Below are 24268 nucleotides of genomic sequence, written 5' to 3'. Positions count from 1 at the left end.
GGAGAATAGTAATTATAGTTAACACTCCTTGAACTCTATTTTCCAAGCTTCTAAGTCCTTGTAAGAGCTCAAGTTTTAAACCTCCATGGTGTATTTTCTCTATGTAAAACAATTGCTAACTGCTCTTTGAAAAAATATATTTAATTAATTTATTTTTAATAGTCATAGTACAAAATAAACTGAAGTTTTTAATTTCTGTTTAAGCATAATTCCACAAGATACCTAGAAATTTATTGAACATATTTCTTCAATCATTTGATCTCGAGTTCATGAAATGGATCTATGTGTTTGGCTGATGGTGAATGGAATGATTTGCATTCCATTTCACACAATGGAGAAATAACGTATGCTATTTGAAATCTTAAAATTGTTAAGAACTGCATCTATATCTTGGATCCAGTTGGCTTCTTTTTATCAAGTCTTGTTCTTTTTTTTGTTGTTGTTACTTAAAAAAATTTTATTGGTTCTTTTTAGTTATGCATGACAGTAAAATCCATTTTGACATAATTGTAAAAGCATGGAATATATCTTGTTCTAATTCAACCCCCAGTACCTCTCCTTACCCACCCCTCCTCCAACCCTGGCTCCCTTCCCTCTATTCATCTTTCTGCCATTTACCCATAGTTATTTTTAAAATTAATTTCTTGTGGATATACATGATGGTGAGAATCACTGTGGTATATTCACATATGTACCTAGAAAAGTTATGTCAGATTCATTTCACTCTTTCTTTTCCCTCCTCCTTCTTTCCCTTTTTTCCCCCTTTGTCTACTCCACTGAACTTCTATTTTTTTTTAATCCCTAGACCCATTGTGGGTTAGTGTCCACATATCAGAGAATACATTTGCCCTTTGGTTTTGGGGGATTGGCTTATTTCACAGAGCATGATAGTCTCCAGATCCATCCACTTACTGGCAAATATCATAAAGTCATTCTTCTTTATGGCTGAATAATACTCCATTGTGTATAGATACCACATTTTCTTTATCTATTCATCTACTGAAGGTCACATAGGTTGGCTACATAGCTTAGATATTCTGAATTGTCCTGCTATAAATATTGATGTGGCTGCATTTCTGCAGTATGCTGATTTTAAATCTTTTATGAAGTCTTATTCTTGATCACTTTCCTAATTTTATTTTAGAGTTTCATGCAGATGTGCCACAGACTTTGTAAATGTCAAAGCATTAGCCAGCAAATATTAATTGATTAAATGTTAACTTCCCCTTCTAATGTGAATGCCTAGAGAGAAGGGTTTTGTAGGTGCTTTTCTAAGGATTGATTGGAGGAATTGGTCATTCAGCCAAAAGTAAAGAGTATAGTATGAATATGAAGTGTATAATGTTTTAGCTATAGACTATTGAAAAAGCAATTTGGTTTTGATAGTTAATATCTCTTCATATAAGCTTAGGAGAGCAAAATCAGAAGATTGAAATGTTTTATTGTTTTGTATGAAATTATTTTCATCCATCACTAGTTGAGTACTATGTCAACTCTAATGGAAACTTGTTGTTCTGCTGCTTACCATCCAGATTTTACACTAGTAAGAACCTCTTCTGACCCAGTTAAGTCACGTGATCCTGGTAGATTTGACTGTATTCCTCATCCTATGGCAGAATATGTGGTGAAAACCTAAGCCAACTAAGATACCACATTCCTTTAGTACTTGCAATTAATTAAAATCTGAGCTAAGCCAATCTATTGGCACTTGGGCTGCTTAGATTCATGGGACTGTAGACCTGTGAGCTTCTGGAAGCTAGTTTAAAGCATGAGGACACTGAAGATATCAAGTGTAGAAATAATGATGAAAGAAAACAGAAACTTCTGAGAAAAACCGTTCAGGCTCTGGATCAATCCTGGTTTGAATCCTGACTACTTCCATCTCATTCAGTTAGTGTAAGCCAGAAAATTTCAAATTTTCAAAGCAAATTTGGGGTTTTAGTAACTTGTAATTGAAAGAATATTAAATATAAAAAAGTAAAAAGAATCAACAAATGGGACGAATTCAAACTAAAAAGTTTTTCCTCAGCAAGAGAAATAATATGTGAGGTGAATAGGGAGCCTACATCCTGGAAGCAAAATTTTACCCCTAAAACATCAGATAGAGCTCTAATCTCTAGAGTATACAAAGAACTCAAAGAGTTAAACAGCAAAAAAGCAAATAACCCAATCAACAAATGGGCCAAGGACTTGAACAGAAACTTCTCAGAGGAGGACATACAATCAATCAACAGATACATGAAAAAATGCTCACCATCTCTAGCAATCAGAGAAATGCAAATTAAAAAACTATTCTAAGATACCATTTCACTCCAATAAGAATGGCAGCCTTTATGAAGTCAAACAACAATAAGTACTGGTGAGGATCTGGGGGAAAAAGGTACACTCATACATTGCTGGTGGGACTGAAAATTGGTGCAGTCAATATGGAAAGCAGTATGGAGATTCTTTGGAAAGCTGGGAATGGAACCACCATTTGACCCAGCTATTCCTCTTCTCAGACTATACCCAAAAGACCTAAAAAGAGCATACTACAGGGACACAGCCACATCAATGTTTATAGCAGCACAGTTCACAATAGCTAAAATGTGGAACCAACCTAGATGCCCTTCAATAGATGAATGGATTAAAAAATGTGGCATTTATACACAATAGGATATTACTCAGCACTAAAAAATAACAGGATCATGGTATTTGCAGGGAAATAGTTAGAGCAGATTATGCTAAGTGAAGTTAGCCAATCCCTAAAAAACAAATGCCGAATGTCTTCTCTGATATAAGGGGAGTGACTCAAAATGGGATAGGGAGGAAGAGCTTGGGTAGAAGACTACCACTAAATAGGGAAGAGAGGTGGGAGGGAAAAAGAGGGAGAAGGGGAGTTGCACGGAAGATGGAAGGAGACCTCATTGTTATACAGAGTACATATATAATGTTGTGATGAGAAAAAGAAAAAAAAGTGTGTCACATTAGATTGGATAGAGAGAAAGGATGGGAGAGAAGGGGAGGAGTAGGGAGGATAGGAAGGGCAGCAGAACAGAATAGACATTATGATTGATGTATGTACATTCCATGTATGTATTATATGTCAAAATACATTCTGCTCTCATGTCTGACTAAAAAATATAAAAATAAATTGTATGGTAAAAAAAGTAAAAAGAAGTAGAAAAGAAAATAGAGCAATCAACTTCTTAAAACATATTTAACTTTCCCATCATGATATAAAGGTGTTAAGGTTACATTGAACTATCTGAAATTATATTGCTCAGTATCTTTTTTTTTTTTTTTTTGGTAGCTGACACTATCTCTACCTAGCTGAAGCCTCCCTAAGTTGCTGTAAGTATCTTTGACAGCACCTGCTGAAGTGAAGTGGGGGGGTCTAGAAAGCCATGTTGGTTCCATGTGATATTGCGTCCCTGCTACCACTTTCAGTGACCTGGCAAAGGGTGTATCAATCTAAAGGTTGAACTGAGTTAAATGTTTTGTCTCATTTGAGAATTTGAATTAGGATATAGAAATATAGTCCAAAATTGATGGTCCCTTGAACTGCAGCCTACATTGAATATAGTGGTATTTTTCAACTTTTCTATCAAAATCAACCCACTGGAAACTATCAACATGATCCACATGCATAATTAATTTATGCATGTAGGTGCACATAAGTTTGTACAGTGCTCTTAATGATCTCTGATAATATATTTGAACTTCTTGAATTTGACTATTGATTAAAAAGTTTGTATCCATGACCTGGTCTTTCAGTAAATTTGTCCCTACCTATATGTACTTTCTGAAAAATGATTTGAGGAAATACATCCTTCAGCACAAGCCTGCTCTGCACTGTTAATAGCAACCCAGATGCACTTGGTGTGGGTTCTGTTCACAGTCAGCTACAGAGGAGAAACAGGAGACTGCAATTGATGAGGTAAGGAGAGAAAAAGAGAGAGAGTCAGAGACATGAACCCTATAATAGAAGAAAGAAATCATCCAAGTTTCTTCCCAGTTTCACACTCCTTCTGTAAATTGACTGAGTGTCCTTTTTTGTCACTAATTTATTCACTCACTGGTCCTGGAGCTTATAATTTGAAAGAGGAAATTGATATAAAGAAAAAAGAAGAAAGGAAAGAATGAAGAAACATAAGGAGAGGGAGAGAAGGAGTGGAGGGAGAGAGAATTGGAAGTGATCTGCAGAAAATGTGAGAGTGAAGCTGGTTTTATTGCCTGGCCAAGGTTTGTGTCTCTGACATTTAACAGTTGAAGATAGTGATAAAGTAGGTTACTGTGATAGCTGGCAAGAGTTTCAAGGAGAGAGAACAGAAGATGCCAAGACAGGAACAGTGCTGATACTGAGGACCAGCAAGATCCCAGTGGCTAAAGCACAATAAACCAGAAAGAGCTTTGTAGTACTTGAGATTGGAGAAATATGTAGGCAACAGATGTCAGGCCTCAAAGACCATGCTCGGGGCATTTTGAACAGGTAATTTGGAAATGCTTTTATTTTTACAATGATAATAGTTTTGAAATTGTGAATATTTGCAGTTGGTTTCTGTTTCTTGAAAAAAAAAATCCTGATTAGAAGTATTGTAAAACATCTTTCATAAAATTTCTTTCTTAATCACTATCATGTAAAAGCTCTTATGTAAGAGATTAGTGTTGTTGTTGAAAAGTTATTAATGAGAAAACATAATGCTATTTTAGTGAATGAAAAATATAAACTCAGCTAAAGATTATAGATGAAGACTCAATCTTCTATTTTATTTTTATAATTTGTATTGCTTGCATGATATTGAAAAAAATTGATTCACTCCAACAAATAGGTACAGATGGTAAATGATCTTAACAGTTCATTTTAAAACCTCAGGATTTTTTAAAAATAAAGTTAACCTGGAAATTTAAAAGTAGAGCAGTAGTTAATTTTCTATAAAAATTGGATTCTTATTGATATCTAATATAACTATATTCTTTATCATTAATATAGAAGGAAGGCAGTAACATAATATTTAAAAAATATTGAAAATTAGTGCCATATGTTGGGCTTAGTTGTTACTATGCAGCTGACAGTTACAGTGTGAACAGAATCCACACCAAGTGTTTCTGGCTGAGTATATCTGGGCTGCCATTAACAATGCAAAGCAGGCTGATGCTAAAGTATGTACTTCCTCAAATCATTTTTCACAAGGTGCGTATAGTTAGGGACAAATTTATTGAATGACGAGATTATAACAACAATCTTCTTTATCAACAGTCCAATTTAAGAAGTTCAAATATATGATCAGAGATCAAGAAAACTATGCAAACTATATATATATATATATATATATATATATCTACATGCATTAATTGTGTTGATAGTTTTCAAATGAGCTGATTTTGGTATAAAATTTTTAATTGTGCTTTTTGCTTTACAGCATTTTAAAAATAATGTTAAATTTATTTTTGAAAAATTTAATTAATAACTTAAACTTGCAAAACCCAAACCTTCTTCTGAGGAATTCCAGAAATACCTGGGTAATTCTTTAAAAACTGATGGTAAATCGTAACTCAGATGCCACAGTTTATGAAAGTAAGGAAAATTGAGAAGATCTAGGAAGTCCGAGGACTAACATACAGGTTTGTTTTCCTCATAATTTTCTGGCATTTTTCACTTTGCACATTATTTATGTTTTCTTAGAACCAAATAATGAAAATATGTTCCAAAACTTTTGACCTTTTAATAATTGACTTTTTTAAGGCCTTCCAATATAATTTATGAAACACATAGTAATATCTTTGCATTTATTTCTATGGTGTCTATAAAAGGTTGTTAAAATCCAGAAGGAACTTTAAGTTATTGAAAGTGACTTTATATTAAAATATGTAGTAGGGAAAAAAGTCAAAATCTCTTACACCCAACTCAACGCCTACTTCTGAACTGATACGTGTAGTCGCTCTTACTCCAGTAGCATGTAATTTCCCGTGAGTAAGGACTTGGCCTTATTTACGTTTGAATAACCAGCTTCTAGAATAGTGTGTGGCATGTAGCAGCTATTCAATAAGTTTTTGAGGTTTTTTTTTTTTGGCTACACAGGCAGAGAAAGCATCTCAAGATTTAATTACTAATGATCTTAGCTTAGATGAGTTTGTAAATAAAAGTTGTTATATTCAATTTTATTAAAACTTGGGGGGGGTGGTGTTAGTCTATATTCCTATAGCATTAACATTTAATGTGTAATTTCAGATGTTAAAGCTCTCAAGTCATTTTCTACTCAATTTTAAAGAGTTGAGAGATCCCTCTAGCCCTAAGACATCTGAATTTTTCTAAGTTTTCTAATTCAAGTTAATGACCAGTCCTGATTTTAATAGGCTCTCCATGTTTTTTAAGAGCATTATTCTAAAACTTCCACTCTTAATGGCTGACATCCTAAATGCTGAGGCATAATAGACTGATTCATCTTAGTTCATTGTGATTGGCATGGATGTGGAGGTATATTAATGCTGGCCCATTTTCAATGGATGCCATGTATAACTTGGATTTCCTTTATTCAATGATCTATCTATTAATTTCTTTGCACAACTTGGAATTTGGGTGTGTATGTAGTAAAAACTAAAGATGGGGAGAATTATAGAATCACAACTATGTTTATATATTAATTGTATCTAGTTACTAGTTGCTAGGTTGTGATCCTGTACAGACTTTTTTTTTTTTTTTTTTTAAACAACAACCTGTCTTAAAAGCTTGCTTTTGTTTGGCATTAAGGATATCATTGATTTAGTGTGCAATTTATTTTGTGTCTGACATTAGCTCTTCTCTTTCTTCCTTATTCCTGAGATGCCACTCCTTATCCCAACAGTGGTCCTTTGTGTTTCAATGTCAGAGCCTTACTGTTGTGTTGGATTATTGCCAAGAGTGAAACTCAGAAAACTTTATGGAAATGCTGATGCTGGGAAAACCACAAATGGAAGAATATAACAAGGGTGAGGTCTTAAACATCTGTCAGCTCTTTGGCATTATAATCACAGTGGTAGAGTTTTCCTCAATTGCCTCCTTCACTTGAGTGGGCACTACTCCTCCAGTAAAGGATCTTGTCTGAATTGTAGGAAAGCCTTGGGAATAATGAACACTAACATTAACATATCATTGCTTCTTGGGAAAAGACCACTGTTGTGGATTGAGTTGTGTCCTCCAAACTGATATGTTGAATTCCTAACCCTCAGTATCCGTGGCTATGACCTTGTATGTAAAGAGGATATGTGAAATTGTAATCAAGTTAAGATGACATCACACTCAATTAGGGTGGGTCCTAATCCAAGCCTTCATAAGAAGAGAGGGGACACAGAGACAGACACAGAAGGAGAATAACATGTGACGAAAAAGGCAGAGATTGGAGTGATTTGTCTACAAGCCAAGGATTGATAGCAACACCAAAGGATAAAGAGGAAAGCATGGAACAGATTTTCCCTGGAGCCCCAGAGAAAAAATAACCTCATTAACACCTTGATTTGGGGCTTTAAGCTGCCAGAATTATGAGAATAAATTTCTGTTGTTTTATGCGACCCAATTTGTGGAAATTTGTTATGGTAACCCTAGGAAACTAATACATGAAGATGAAAATGGTGGATGATCTGAAGATAATGAATTTTGACCTTCTTAAGTCATTTTATTATGATCTTTTTCAAAGCTTTTGCTTGTTTTTTGTTTCACACATCACATATATTTTCATGCCTTTTCCTTTCTTCCTCTGTTATCCGGCAGATGGGAGCAAGATCATTCCCTCACCTTGCATACTAGTTGAGTTGCTTGGTACCCTTCTCCTGGCCCTTTTTGGATCTGTCTCCTGGATCTTGAATGCTTGCTCTTAGAACTGCCCATGCTCAGTACTACATGTTCAAGAAAGCTCCCATTACTTCTCTTCTTCAAACTTTCTCTCTCTATTAAAATGGACTTGCCTTGGGTTGTATTCCCTCAAGTGAACTTTTCCAGGAAATATCCTACCTGCTCTTCTGGGTAAATCCTGCGTTGCTGTGTAAGTGACCATTTCTGAGTTAACATGTAATATCTTAAAGGTAACACATTTGTTTTCATAGAGTCCGTCTTCAGGCATGACTTTGACCAAAAAAATAAGCCATGAAGTAGAAATTTCATGATAGAGATGGTGAAGGTTAAAGGAAGGTCAGATAACTTGGGACAAACACGCCTGACATATTCTTCAGGTTTATCACACAGTCAACCGCCTACTGTCTCCTGTCTTTGAACCCTGCTAGTGGGAGTTCAAGTACTGTCTGAAAAGCAGGCTACAGGAAGAAACACCCAGAAGCCTAAATACAGTATACTCTGATAATTGCCTCCTGAATAGAAAGAGCTTAATCCAGGTTGCAGTCCTTGTGCTTGTTTATATTTTACTTCCTCTGTAATTGGACACTTTCTTTCACAAAATTCTTCCTTTGTGAATTGTTTCCCACAACCACCAAAGGATGTGAATGAAAGAATCTACACATGAAATAATGACACATGAAGCCTCTTGTTGCAATTATATTCTAGGTTCCTTTAATTTATCAGACACTAAAATAAATGATTGCAAAGTCTGGTCAGTAAAACTTTTTGTTAAGTGTGTGCATGTGTGTGTCCTGGCTTATGATGGTTGAACTTACAATATTTCAACTTTATGATGGCATAAAAGTACTAGACATTCAGTAGAACAATACTTCAAATTTTGAGTTTTGATCTTCTCCTGGGTTAACAATATGCAGTACGATACTCTTATGATGCTAAACAGTGGTGGCAAGCCGTTATTCCCAGTTACATAACCACCAGGATAAACAACTATTATTATACTGCAGGTGTTGCTAAGCTATGATGTTTGGTAAGTTAGATACATTAAATGCACTTTGACTTATGGTATATTCAACTTTCCATGTTTTCCTCCGGAGGTAACCCCATCATAATTTGAAGGGCATCTGTATACATACTTTATAGGTATGTGCTACTAAATAATCACACTATTTTTTTAAAATAATTTGACTAAAATTTTGACTAATTTGAAAAAACAAGTTAACAATTTTTTTTCTGGCATTGTGTACACAGAGCCTAATTCAAAGGATAGATGCCTAAAGCTAATTGCACATCCATCACGACCTAGTCTTATACAACTTGACATTTTTTCACTTCTGTTTTCTAGGGTCCAGGTGATTGAATATCTGTCTTCTCTCATTGAGCATCCACTCAGGAAACAGCTCCATGAGTGTAGTGCCCAGCAACAAGATTTAAATAATGACAACTCCTACTGATTTTCTGCCAGAGTAAATAGCTATAAGTAATTTTTGAAATAATAATGCTGGACTAAATAATCATCTTCAGTTAATCAATGTGAAAACATCCTAGGACTAATTAAGGTCTAAAAATCCAGAAAGTATCAATCTTGAAAGGAAGTTTTTTTTTTTCTTTTTTTAACAAGATAAGATACTAATTTCCTTCTTTTTTGTCATTACTGACAGTAATCCTAGGCTACTACAAACAAGCCATGTTTATTGACTGACACAATTAAAGTATTCTAAAAGGAGAAAATGTGTAAAAGTGTTTTGGAGGATAGAACCACTGGTTTCACTACCACAGGCAGCAGGTTCTTGGGAAAATACTTGAACTTTCTGTTTTATGTTCTTATTCAGAAAATGGAGAAAGTAATGATGCTTATTTCCTGTAATTGTTGTGATAACTAAATAAGTCAATCTACAAGACAATCAACATAGTGGACACATGATAAGCATTCAATAGTAATATCTATTGTTATTAGTACTGTATTTCTTACTAATAAAATGACAGGCCCTTCAGATTCCTAGTTGAAATTGAAACTGGAGCTGAAACTCTTTTTGGTCAAGTGCATTCTCTTCTAAAAACAAAGGCTGCTTCTTGCAAAAGAAGTCTTGTGACAATGCATCTTGGGCCATACAAAAGTATGGCAGAGACCAAAATGGACCAGAGCTGAATGGCTGAGGAAAGCTATGTAGCAGTAACAGAGGAATGATTTATCTTCTACTTCTATTTATCTTCTACTACTATCTCTAGTCATGGCCTGAGATGATCTGTGAGGTTTTCTGAGTCTACATCTGATGTCCATATCAAGATCTCTGCTTCAGATGGATATTATGATTTTATAGCAAATGACTATTATTATTATTATTATATTAATATTATATTATACTATTATTATTATATTATTATTATATATATATTATTTACAGAAAGTCAAACTAAGACTACCAAAGAAAAGGATTATCCAAAAAGTGATATTTGTAACCAAGTTGGAGATAGCTACAAGGACCATGACAGAAGAAGAACCTATAAAGAGGAAATCATGTCAGAATGCAGGGAGGCTGAGTCAGGTGATGGTTCATGCACAGCAGTGAGTTTTCTGTGGAATTGTATCTTACAAGGGTATTGGATTCAAAAGTAAGCACCTAAAATATTGCATAGTCAAAATTATTTTTAAAGAATCCCTTTACACTCATGAAGTATAAGATAGATGTTTTTTACATATACTCCTGTGTAGTATATTTATAAAATAAAAATTAAATCACATTTGAAAAATAATACATACCCCCAAATGTAATTTTACCCCATTTTGTAACATTTTGACTGAATCCTGAGCACAAATTGCTGAAATCACTTAAGTTAAATGTATCCATTTTGTGATTTTTCAAACGGTGGTTGCATCCTGAGCTTACTCTTGTTCTCTAGGGTAAATGTTCTGCATTTTTTTTCTTAACTTGCATATTTTTTAATGCATATTGACACCTGAAGACTAATGTTTTTTCAGAAGGAAGGTATTTAATAGAAGGTGATGTAATATGTGCATATTTTGTTCTCCAAGGTTTTCAACATTACAGTTGAGTATCAGCTTTAACAAAGGAACATCTATAAAAGTAAAAGCAGACCTTGTCATAGCCATGTCTAGTAATAAGGGAATTGGCAAAGTTTCCACGTTAGGAGACTGGCAAAGAGGAAAAAAAGAAAAAGCCTCATGTGTCATCACTGTAAGACAGGTAACCAAAGTGAGCAAGCATCTCTGCTAGATTATTCTTGGTGGTTTAGTATCTGATAAGGATAGAGGTAGTTAATACAGGAATAGTCTTAAATGCTGAATGAGAGGACAGTGATTATGGTGTGATTTACAGGACATCAGGGAACCCCTCATCCTCTAGATCTACTCTATAATAAATATGGAATTGTATTAGAGGAGATTAATTACTTTGTTTCAAAGTTAGTCCTCCTTTGGAGTGGTATCATGTTAGAATTATCAGTCAGAGTGCTGGAGTCAAGTTAGATGAGCAGTTTCTTTCTGCATACATGTATATGTATATGTATCTGACATTTTCAGCCTCCCTTGAAGCTGGTTAAAAATTTTAAAAATTTTATTAAATTTAATTAAAAAAATGTCTGTGGAAGGGACACCTACCACTTTTAAGTCTAAACTTCCAACCCCTGTCTGGTCTTCCAGGGCTCTGTTTTCCTCCATCTGTGATTGAGAAAGTTATTCTAGTAGAGGTGGCACCTCTATAAAATGGAAACAACCTGACTCCCTGTGTTCTCACTTGGAGTTCGGCCTCCTAGGAGAGCTGCTTACTCATATCAGACTGGATTTGGAGGTTAGTTGTTGTAATAGCTAAGGTTATTTAACCTATTAAAGACATATATATCGGAAATGGAATACTGCCTTTAAAAATCTAATTAGAGCCTGGGGAGAAGCATTTGGTGCTAGAGTGCGTACCTGGAATGAGCTAAGCCCTGGGTTTGATCTCTAGCACCACCACCAGCACCGCTAGCAGAAAATGAAACAAAACAAACAAAACAAACAAACAGACAAACAAACAAAAAACAGAACAAAACACCTAAATTGGGGTATGTTGACTCAATTGTTGAAATATAAGTAGTAAGAAATCTGACATTAGAGAGTGTAAAAATGGCTGTCCACATGATGCAATGAAAAAATATTTATTAAACTGTCACTTGGCAGTAAAATGGGGTCAGAACAAGTCCCTATTCAGCCTGCAGTTCTAGGAAAAATGGTTGAAATGAATCAGAGCATTACTTTGGACTCACTATTACAGGCTATTTTTTTTCAAGGTTTTACAAAAAGAGATGAGCTCAGGAAAGAACTGAGTAATTTACAAGCAGAAATGAAAGGAAACAGATGGAGTTCAGAAATGTTTGGTTGGAAAGCCGTTTTGAAATCCAAAACAAGAAGTGGGTTTTAAAAATTGTTAGTTGAATCAAGTAACTCAGGGTGAATAGATTAAGGGTACAGTGTTCCCTTAGATGACTATTGAGAAATTCTTGCTGGAAATCTACTGATAAGGAAGATTACCTCATCCTGAAGGTTAAATTGATGAGTGATGCATGAGAGTGAGAAAGCCAAATAACAAAACTGATTTAAGAATTATATCTCAAAAACAGAGTTGTAAGGATTTACTACCTCACAGCAAATGCATTGGAAGCCTATTAAGTCATTTAGGGAATTGTATTGCCAAAAACCCAATAAATCCACACTAAAGAAGTCTTCAAGTATTTGAGTTTTAAGTAAACCTTGGGTCCTATAGCAGATGTTATCATTGCACACCATCCCCTTCTCACAGTTTATGCCAGGACACAGCAGACAAATCTTATACCTATGTTTCTCTGCTCTTGGGTCTTTTACCAGCTTCAGGACTTTGTGGATTTAGTGCTTTATGAGTGATCTAAAATCAATTAGAGATAAGGGATTTTGAATATATTTCAACCTCTGCACTTCTCAAAACAATCATGTTCCAAGTGGTCTCCTCAAAGATCTTCAAAGTTTTGAGCTCCATTTTCCACAACAGGTAATCTACTTATAAATGCTTTCCTTATTGACTTTCTTTCCTTCCATGTCTTACCTCTCTACTACTCATTGTGCTTCTTGGTATACTCTCCAAGATAAAGTTTGCCTCTAAATCCTTTACTAAAATTTGAGTTTTAGGGGACATATACCAAGGCAGATCTCCACCTTCCATGAATAACAGGAAAGATTTGAATATTCTACAGCCTACAAGGAAGCCGTGCTCTGAAAAATCTCCATCAGCTATGACTTGGGATGATAATGGATAAGAAGGCCACTCAGAAGATGAAGTCAGAAGCCACAAAAAATAATCAACAAGGAGATTCTTCCACAGGGAAGAATCAAGGCCAAAATATGGAATTGCTTCCATTTTTCTGAGAGGACTTTGGAATTGCAAAGCACCTTGCTTACTGTGTGACTCATAGTTTTTCTTTCTCCAGATAGGAGTGTTTACTGCAGTTATCCTGCTCCAATTCCATCATTGTATAGGGATGTGCATGTGAGGGACAGATTACTTGTCTTTTCAGTGCATATGTGACAGGAATTAGATTAGTCATATCCGTCTTGGGCAGCGAAGATTGTGCTTTGCTTGCAGATACAGGATTTTGAATTTAATGTAGTAGCCAAAAAAGACTATGGGAGAAAGATTGAAGTAGATGTTTGATAAGAGAAGAATGAATTGTAGAAGAGACAGATTAGATGTTTATCCATCTTTCTTTGTTCTTCTGAGCACAAAAGAAAGATATGTTTTTAACACCAATTGTAGTTATTTTACTTTATTTATTTGTGTTTTGGTACTGGGAATTGAACTCAGGGTACTTTACCACTGAGTTACATGCCCAACCCTTTTTATTTTTAGACATGTTCTTGCTAAGTTGCTGAGGGCCTTGCTAAATTACTAACCTTGTACTTGTCATGATCCTTCCTGAGATTATAGGCATGGCCCACCATGCACAGCCCCAACGCCCAATGTACCTATTACAGGACCAAGGAGTGTGGGTAAATGTGATGTTTAAAATTTTTAGTCCTGCCTATAAAAGTCTCTTTTATCATTGCCCATGCCTTTATCTTACCTCCTTGGTGAAAATGGAGCTTGTGTTAGTTATCTTTGCATTGCTGTGACCAAAACACCCAAGAGCAACTTAGAGGGGGAAAGGTTTATTTTGGGCTAATGGTTTCTGAGGTTCAGTCCATGATTGGTTGACTCCACTGCTCTAGGCTGGAGGTGAAGCAGAACCTCACTGTCATGATGGAATAGCAGAGGAAAACCATTAAACTCAGGGCAGCCAGGAAGCAGAAAGAGCATAAGAAACCAGGGACAAGATATGTAACCCCCAAGGACATGCCCCCAGTGACCTATTTTCTCTAGCCATACCTCACTTGCCTGAGTTATTGAGCCACCACTTGGAGAGATGCCTATTTATTTTGAACTTTGATGTGAACAACAAACAAATTTTTAATTTGTTAAATCAGTGAGATTTGGGGCTGATTTTAGGGAAGATAGCATAACTCATGAAGATTCATAGAGACCTATATATGAATATATTGATTCTTCACTTGTATAAAATATCAGTTTAGGCCAAATTTGGACAGGGTAGATGGCAGTTCAATCATTATGGGGATCAGATAATTACAGATAATTAATAAGGGAGGGATTGCTTCTGAAAGAAACCAGAGGGTTCACAAAATGGACCATAACTTTCTTTCTATCTGGAAGTGACTATTTGTTCTCCAACTGGACTGTGTGGTATTATATAGTATTATATATTGCGAACATGTGTTTGTGTGCACTCACACACGTATGCATATGTGTGTACCCAAAATGTCCATATACATGAGGACAAATGCATAGTACATCAGGGGTCCTCCTCCTTTTTATCTCTTCTTGTAGCCACCTTTCCCATTTTATTTCCTTTCATCACTCCCAAACTCTTCCTATTTCAAAATTGAGCTATTTAGACATCTATAATCCTAAGGATAGCCAGGGATGCTTTCATGAATTAGGTTGGTAAGGAAATCTGTGCAAGAAGAGCAGAATTCACAGATCATTCTGGGTCAAAGTTTCTTTTCATTCCCAGCTGGCTATCAGCTAATTCTTGCAAAATTATGCCTCTTTTCTAGGAATATTTATATGTCATTTACATTGAGTTGGAACTTCCAGAGGACTTCTTAAACTTCCAGAAAATATATTTTTTTAATTTTAGTTTTTAATAGGTAATTATCTTACTCTGTTTTGTGTTGCTTTTACAAGTTACCTGAGACAGATCATTTATAAGAAAAGAAATGTATTTGGTTCTTGGTTCTGGAGGCTGGGAAATAAAAGGGTAGAGCACTGTCATGTGCTTGACATCTGTTAAGAATCTCATTGTGACCTCATCTTATGAAAAAGTAGAAGGGCAGGAAAGCTCCTGGAAGAGAGGTGGAACTCACAGCATGGCGCCCTTCTATAACTGCATTAATCCACTGATGAGGGTGGAGTCCTTATGATCTAAACACTTCTCATTAGGCTCCATCTTCCAACATGGTTGTCTTTGAGATTAAGTTTTCAAAACAGGCTTTTGTGGGGACAGATTCAAACTACTGCATTCACACATGGTAACATATTCACATAGTTCAAAATAAAAATGATATACCTAAGAATAATTTATTTACACTTTGTATCACTTCTTCTGTCTCCCAAAAGTAACCACTCTCCCTAAACTGCTATGTAAAACCACCCTTTAATGATGAAATTTCAGGTACCAACAGTTGATGGGGAAATAAAATTTTAAGATAGAGTGTGCTCTCTTCAAATGACATACTATAAACTGGGCATGGTGGCATTCACTTGTAATACGAACTACCCAAGAGGCTGAAGCAGGAGGATCCCAAGTTTGAGAGTGGACTCAGCCACTTAGCAAGAGAGACCAAGTCTCGAAATAAAAAGGGCTGGGAATATAGCTTGGTGGTAGAGTACCCTAGGTTCAATCCCCTGCATAATAACAATACAGATTGGCTACAAATGGCCATCTATTCCAACTATTTACAAAATGAGAAAAAAACACTGAGAAGTTGTTTCAACTCTGCATACCCAAGCCAAAGACCAATCACTTGATTTTCATATCATTATGTTAAAACAGATTAATTTTAAACTCTTAGGTTGCAGATCTAAACACCCAATCATTAACTTATAGCAATTTTTTAATTCTGAGAAATTTAAATCTTTGTTGCATGGATTTACATATCTATCTTATCCCGTCTCCTCAGACGTATTTCCTCTGCTTCTGCTGGTATCCAAGAACAAACATACCTTAATGATCATATAGGCAATAACCCCACGGCCCTGCTGCGTCTCCCCAGTGTGAATGCAATCAGCTGCACCAGACTTCCTCAACTGCTTTCCTATAGATTTTCCTATTACTTTTTGCTATGGCAACAGCCCCCAGAAATTTAACCTTCCTTTTATTTAGAAAAATCAATTTGATTTAAATTATAAAACCCAGAATAAATTTAGTCTTAAAGATGTATTTGATATGATCTTTTCTTTAAGTTTTATTTCTTGTGACAGCTTCATTGAAAATTATAAGCATTAAAAAGTGAAAATGAAGTTCTGGATGTTAAATATTAACCATGTGTTTGGGATTGTCAGAGGGGAGGTAGAGATCTTGTGGTTTTTGAATCTATACAACAGCAGATGTAAAGATCAAAAAGGGAAAATCAGGAGTATGAATATAGGGGAAGTCCTTTGAAGTTTAAGTGTTTTCTACCAGAGGAAACCAATTTCTCCAACTTACTCACATGAAGTTGAGATGAATAAACCCTTGGTGTAGATGAGCTGAGGCTGAAACGTTGGTAAACAGACTAACAGATGGGGCAGTATGCTGTTAGTTCTCTGCCTTCTCATTGTCTTTTATGATATGAGGAGGATGCAAAAACAAAAACAGAGGTTGGGGGAAATTACTTGGGACTACTTAGAATTCTGAGTAAAAGGACAAATGGGCCATTGTGAATAACTGAGTATCTCTGTAAGCATACAATCAATTTGTCATCATTTCCACAATTTTAAAATCCCTATGCTTCCTCATGTTTTAAGTATATAATGGAAGCCTATCCATGAGATATTATCTTTTTGGACAAAATAAAAAAAAATAAATTCATTTATGGTTTAGCATTTATAACTATCATTCAAAAATTTAGCAAATTTATTAGTGCCCTTATTGAAAGACTATTTCTCACTATTTGCAGATCTTTAAAGATTGCCTAACCAAAGGTTGCCTGTCTAGGGAGTTTCAGAGCCAGAGTATCATGTGGTTTTTAGAGCCCTGTGCTCTTTGTTTTTTTTTTATTTTTTAAAGAGGTTTCAAGACCGTCTGTTTCCTCTGGCTTCTCATGAATGACTTTGTGGATGACTTTGCCTCTTCCTTGAGTGTATGTGTTATGATGATCTCAATGAACAACATGTTGGACTCTGTGAATTTGCTTCCATATGGAACAAGTTAGCAGCTATTTAATTTCTGAAAATGTTTATGAAGTCTACAGTCCATTGTTATTTTTAGGGAGGCCTGTTCAGATCTTTGCCAGACGGTTAATTCAGGACTCCAGAGATTCTGTCTTTTCCTTATGAAACTCTTCCAGAAAACACACCACCTTAAAACTCTACTGAGTTATTGTAAAGATTAAAATAAAGACATCGATTCCGTGTCTTAATCACATTGGTTCTTTTCTGATAAAAGTTTCTAATACAAATTTGCATTTAGCCCTGTGACAGACTTTTTTTTTTTAATTAAATGATCTGCACATAAAACTTATTTGGTTTTAGAATTAATGAGTGAATTGTATTCATAATTGACACATAAACATATTGAAATTTTAGGAATCACATAATTACTTGACTTTTTAAAAAAGCTGATTTAAATTCGTCATTTAACTGAGCCTTTGAGACAACATTGAAGTTATGGTTGTTTCTAGGTTCCCCATCTCGTGGTCATTAGGTGATACAACTTTTTTTTCTCTTTTTTTCTTGGCCTTGTAAGTCAGGGTTACTCTTTGTCAAGGTTTTGGCATTTTTTTTTTTTTGGAAGGCAGCCTTCGTCATTCCTTCTGAAAGCTTCTTGCAGTTGAATGTTGAGCCACCGAGAGGTATTTAAATGTGAAAAGGAATTCTTATAATTAGATTTACTCTTTTTAATCAAGAATGCAAAATACTGCTTTTCACTCTCCATGAAATTTAGGCAAGGAAGTTGAGAAAATGTAAAGTGAATGCATCTGTTTCTGCCTATTTGAGACTGTGTGTCTCTCTTGAATTGTTCTTATTTGATAATGTTCTTCTCATTACGTGATTTCTTAGTTGTGGCTGTAAGAGAACATTTGAATTATAAGAATGCCAGTCTGGTGGCATTAGAGAAACATATTGTGGATGAAGCTTATCTCTGGGTGGTAACTTAAGGTAAAACAATTACGGAAAAAGGAAACGTCATGAGAAAGGAAGCCGGGAAGGAAAATGATTCATGTAAGGAAGTACAATTTGGCTTCTGATAAGTTTGCAGTTGCAGGGAGCTTAATAAGTTTTTACACATAGTACCTGTTTGAAAGACATCACAGGAAAAATAATATAAAATGCAAGCTCTTTTTTTTTCTTCCTTTTTAAAACTGGTAGGGATTCAATGGATTTTTTTTTCCTTTAAAACATTAATTTTAAAATAAAATGAATTTGTCAGTCTCAGGAACCAGTCTCTCTCTAGAAGAAAAATAATTTTGTTTTGATTTATGCATTTAATATTTCACACTGGAAATGTAAAACTACAGCAGTTATTTTATAGTGACTGAGATCAGGAAATATGGGGGTAATTCATTATATTTATTATTTTTCTTTATAAAACTATAAATCAATGTTATTGAAAATTAAATGTACCATCTACTGTGAGGGCATTTTTGAGGTATAACAGTACTTTCCATAAGGCTTTCTAGGATCTGACAAAAACCTGAATTATTCATAAGAGTCTTGGATTTCTCCTTCAACATAATCAAATTAATAAAACAATTTCAATTCTAAAAGCTATTAATGCTCTGTGGAAAGAGCAAAAAGCATGAATATAACTTCAGTCTCTTTTTGCATTTTGTATACTTCTGGGAATTATCCAAATCAAAACGGCAGAATTTTTTTAAAGGTGTAATACTAGATATCATCATTACTTTGCTAGTATAATACAATATTTTTTTTTCTTCCAATGTCATTGTACTTCAAAAGAAGACTAATGTGTTCCTTGAAAGGTCTCTTAAACTTCTTTTTAAAGTAAAAAGTCAAATGGTAGAGAAGCATTTTCATATTTAGGATGAATTACCATCTTATATCATAAATATTTGAAGTTTTTTATAAAATGCAATCAAAACAATTGATTAGATGAACAAACAATTACATATAAGAAATATTAAAAGGAACAAAATTGTGTCATTGGATATGGTAGATAAGCAAATTCTTTGGTTGGTTACTGAAATGAATTGACTTGAAATTTTTGGCTTAGAAAGGGAAAAGGAAATAAGTTGGTTACATAACTTTTATTGTCTAACTCAGAAGCAAGCACATGCATTATTTTGTGGAGAAAATGTATTTCAAGAAATAAATTCAAAAAGAATTTTTACGTGGATTCTTGTACATGGGACTTTAAATAATAATGTAAACAGTGGCTTTAATTCCACCTTTGTCTTATAGAAAGATAATTCAGATTGACCCTTCTTGAATCAGCCCTCTTTGAAGGTTGAAGATAGGATATTAAACCGTTACTCAGTGAAGATATTCCTCAAGGGCTCAAATAATAAAGTGTAAGTATTCCACTTGTTGAAGACTTGACTTAATGTAGGGATAGAGTTGGGAGAATCCAGGAGGAAGTGCTTTCCCTGGGCAGTCTCTCTCAAATTCCAGATGTTTTAAGCAGGCTTTTAGTGAGTGCTGGGTCACTGTCAACTTCAGGATGCAATACTGAACCAGGAACCCATAGAGGAGAAGGAGACAAAACTTTTGTTATACTCTGAAGCCCAACTTGCATTCATAACCAGACGGAAATTACTGTTTTCACAAAGTCATAGGGAGGCTTCAGTGTTGAAGATAGGACCAGTACATTCTCCAAATTTTTTTATTTGCCTAGCTTTTTCAACCATGTAGCACAATGGCATTGAATTAGCCAGAAAAATGTTTGTTACCTGTGGAAAAGAGAAATGTACTTTGATAGTCTTGTCTGAGTTATATTTTATACACAATATACACAGACAAGACTATCTTTGATAGTCTTGTCTGTGTATATTGCAAAATACATACAACATATCTAAATCTACTAAATAATATTATTTAAAAATACCCATTTAAATGTTAGAGGATGTCTACCAGATGTTTCTAATTTGGGTGGAAATGAGATCAAGTGATCCATTTTGAATTTATGAACTGATGAGTCCAGTGCTTAAGACCTTCATTTGTTTTGTTTTCAAATAAAATCCAACTGTTTAGCCTGTATAAAGAAGGATATACGGCATTTTGTTTGCTATAGCAAGAGAGAATACACATTTTATATATTTGAATAGCTGTCTCATATTGTACAGTTGGAAAAAAAATGAAGTTAGAAGGCAGCACTCTTGGAGGCCAACTTAAATTTGAAGAGTGTTTGACATAATGTCCATCATGTTCACTCATAGTCATACTGCAGTGATCCTGTCAAGTTTGGATAGTCTTAAAAGAAAGATAGGTGAGGGAGGAAACAGGGTGGTTGCAGATACAACCAGTGTTATGGTTTGGATATGAAGCATCCCCCAAAGTACCTGTGTTGGTACAGGAATGTTCAGAGGTGAAATGATCGGATTATGAGAGCTGTCACCTAATCAATGCATCCTAGTTTGAATGGGCTGACTGGGTGCTAACTGTAGGCAGGTGGGGTGTGACCAGAGGAGGTAAGTTACTTGGGGGAATCTTCCCTGCAGTCCCTTCCCTACTTCCCGTTCTCTGCTGCATGAATGAAGCAACTTGCCTCTGCCAAGTCCTTCTGACATGACATGCTGCCTCATTTGGGGCCCAGAGCAATGTTCTAAACCACGCACAGACTGAAGCTCTGAAACCACGAGCCAACATAAGCTTTACATCCTCTAAGTTGTTCTTGTCAGGTATTTTAGTCAAAATGATGCAAAGTTTACTCACATAGTCATTAGGCTATGATTCAGTCACATTGGAGTAAGTTGGGGCTTTAATCTAACTGTTGTTTATGGAGAAACATAAAGAAGATGACCATGTGAGGGAAGAAATAGGGTGGTTGCAGCTATCATAAAATGGAGGCAGGTTTAAGATATTGCAAGTTGAATAATAGTGCTAGAAATCAGCTTAGAGTTTAAAGGGCACGTCCAAGAGATCAAACAGTTGAAATCCAGAACATAAAAAGTGTCTATTTTTATTAGTTGGCTATACTAAAGTTCTTTGATCTCAACTTGACAGGCAAATTACTGAATACAGGAAGAATAGATTGGAGATAGTTTTGGGGATAGGAGAGGAGTTTTTTAAAAATATAAAGTGATTAATCAAGCACTTCATCTTGGTTACTGTCATTGGATCCCATCTTGGATGGTCCATGAAATATATAAATGTGGAGACAATTGTGTGAATTTAAATGGAAATTTACACTTTTATTAATTCTGTCAAAAATCAAATAATAAATAAACATATCTAAATCTTCAGAGTTTTCTTTATGCCTGATTTCAAAGCTTCTTATTTGGATGTTATTAATATGCTTTCATAAAATATATGATATACACTTATATTTTGTATAATACATAATCTCTCTTTCTCTTTCGAAGGATAGATATGTATTAAAATTTTTTTGAGTGTGGAAATAATAGGAGAGAGAAGAGAAGAGGAACGTGTCCTAACAAAGTACCACAAGGTGGTGGTGGCTTTAAACAGTAGAAATTTATTATTTTAAAATTCTGAGCCTAGAGGTCAGACACCAAAACCTTGGTAGAACCATTCTCCCTCTAGGGGAAAATCCCTCTTCTGGCTTCTCACAGCCCTGGGTTGTAGCAAAATGACCCTAACCTCTGCTTTGGTGCTCACATGGTTATCTTCCTTCTTTTGTGGGTGTGCTATGTATAAGAACACCAGACTAGTTATACCAGATTAGGGGACATACTACTGCAGAACAACCCTGTCTTAACCTAACTGGTTGTATCTGCAAGCAACCTATTTCCAGATAAAGTCACATCTGAGACACTGGGGACCAGGATTTATACATAGTTTTTGGAGGGATGCAATTCAACCCACAACAAATAGCTATTTCATTTTGTTTGTTGGTTTTGGGGATGTTTTAGTCTTTATAGAATCAAGAGTCTAATAAACTAGAGTTGTATTATCTTTGACAAAAAAACAGCAAAGATTGACTTCACATCATTTCTACCTCTTACTTGAAAAGGAAATGTAGAGGTGAACGGAGGCATTGGTGGGACTCACCTTCTCTGCTGACCTCTTCACTGCACAGTCCTCTTTCAGTTCAACTCACGATTGTGGAGTCAGGCTCAGAACAATGACACAGAAAGTCAAAGTGCACTAAGGAAGAAAGAGGGAAAACAATTTCGGCAGAGGCTATGGTATCAATTTGAAGAGCAAAAATAAAATAAATTATGATATTAATTCATCATTAATGCTGATGTCCCCCAGATAGCCCAGAGGCTGCCACTGAATGCTATAAAGTTACAGAGAATGAGTAGGACCAGCTATTTTTATGAAAGTTACAAACATTTATCTCTATAGAAAGAGCCCATGGGAAAGCAATTTTCTGATCTAAATTTCTTTTGCTTGGATGGAGATGTGGGTTCACCATTCATTAGTTTAATGACCTTGGGTAAATAAGCTCATTAATCTTTGAATTTTTTTTCTGCATTTGTAAAATAGAATAATAGTAACTTAACCATTAACTTAATAGGGCATTTTAATATGAAAGCCATTTATACACTGTAATGTTACTTCTTACTTCAGTGTAAGAATTTGTTTCCGTACAATGTCTTCATGGAGTCTAATTTTAAGAGGCACTCTGACATAGCAGTTAGGAGCATAGGTTCTGAGTCAGTCAGATTCAGCTCCACCATCTCCTCAGGGTTGACCTTGACCTCTGTGTACCTCTGTTTCCTTATCCATAAAGTGAGGATAATAGTATTTACTTCCTAGGTTGTTAAGAGGATTATACAAGTTAATAAACATGAAGCAATTAGGATAGTGCCTGGCACATAGTAAACACTCAATAAATGTAAACTGAGGTTGTTATTATGATTACCATAAAATCTGACATCCAGGTCACCCCAATGAATACTTGGAATATAAAATATTAGAAAATGATGAAATTGGTTCCAGACATACAAATATAAGTTTATACACACAGCATAACTATAGTCACACATGAGCATGTGCATGCACACACACATACACATATACATGCATACCAGGCAGAGGTAACTATCAAAAATTTGAAGGTTTATAGGTAATGAGGAATGGGGGAAGGAACCTAAAGAAGTTTATGGAATTGGAGGAGGATGGTGTTGGTAATGGTGAGGAGGGGCCTCAGAGAGTCAAAGAATATTTAGAATAATCACTGTGGTGAGTGGTTAGAGGTTAAAAGACAAAGAAAAGGTTGCTTAAACATATTATAAGAATACCATGAGACTAGCTGAGATTGAAAGCCCCCAGTGTATGGTAAAACAAATAATTTTTGTGCGAAAGCCCACTAACTGCTTTCAACACTACTTTTTAGGCATTTTCACAGATTAGGAAACTGCAGAGAAGGACAGCTGGAAGAGCACACGGGGAAAGAACCACCAGGTGGTAACATGATGATTGTAATCCTAAGGACTTTGGCTTTAGAGACTAGGATTTTAAGTCACACTTTTAAGATTCACACTAAATGTACAAATCTTGTTGACTTTTGGTGTTAATAATGATTTCACTAGTCAGAAATATACAATGGCCTTAACAGACTTGTGCAGGTAGGACATTTTCCATTCCAGGTGGGATAGAACCAGCTAACGCTGACTGAAGCAAGGAGAAATGAATGAATCTAGGACTGAAATCATGCCCATGTTTTTTCTCCACTCCCATGTTTGCCTCTTCTGTGCTGCTTCCTTTCTTAGTACTAGTGGTGGTAACAAAAAACAACAAACAAATAAAAAAGTGGCACTGACTCCAGGATCGTCCTCATCTCAGGATATATCCAGGAAGCAGGAGTGAGCTTTGTCAGGCAGCTCCCACGACAGATCTGAATTTCACTGATTTAACAGTTTTGTTCACATCCTACCCTTGAACCAATTCAATGGCCAGGAAAGAATGATGTGCTGATTGGTATAGAGTAGCTTCAGAGGTTGAGATTGAAGAAAGGGTAGAAACCCAAACAAAGTTTTGGGGCTATTGCTTGAAGGAGGGAAGCTGGATGTTGGTGAGGCAAGTACTGACA

At 35.3% G+C, this 24268-nt stretch overlaps 2 long non-coding RNA genes across 3 annotated transcripts in view; both read left to right on the top strand.

Moving 5' to 3' along the window:
- The first annotated feature begins 4301 nt into the window (after nucleotides 1-4301).
- The window catches only part of LOC110598342 (uncharacterized), a 234718-nt gene continuing 214751 nt past the window's right edge, over nucleotides 4302-24268 (top strand). The window contains exons 1-2 of one of the 2 annotated variants that reach the window (XR_013437290.1): nucleotides 17870-17939; nucleotides 19510-19619. This is a non-coding gene — a long non-coding RNA (uncharacterized LOC110598342). Of the gene's footprint in view, nucleotides 4472-17869; nucleotides 17940-19509; nucleotides 19620-24268 lie in introns of those variants that run through there. The other variant, XR_013437312.1, reaches the window with a different exon arrangement.
- LOC144366391 (uncharacterized) lies at nucleotides 5417-8568 on the top strand. The gene is made up of 2 exons (XR_013425499.1): nucleotides 5417-5604; nucleotides 6825-8568. It is a non-coding gene; the product is annotated as an uncharacterized LOC144366391 (long non-coding RNA).

This window comes from Ictidomys tridecemlineatus, chromosome 1 (genome assembly GCF_052094955.1).
Source record: "Ictidomys tridecemlineatus isolate mIctTri1 chromosome 1, mIctTri1.hap1, whole genome shotgun sequence".
NCBI classification, from domain to species: domain Eukaryota; kingdom Metazoa; phylum Chordata; class Mammalia; order Rodentia; family Sciuridae; genus Ictidomys; species Ictidomys tridecemlineatus.
This window is presented reverse-complemented; position numbering and strand designations above follow the sequence as displayed.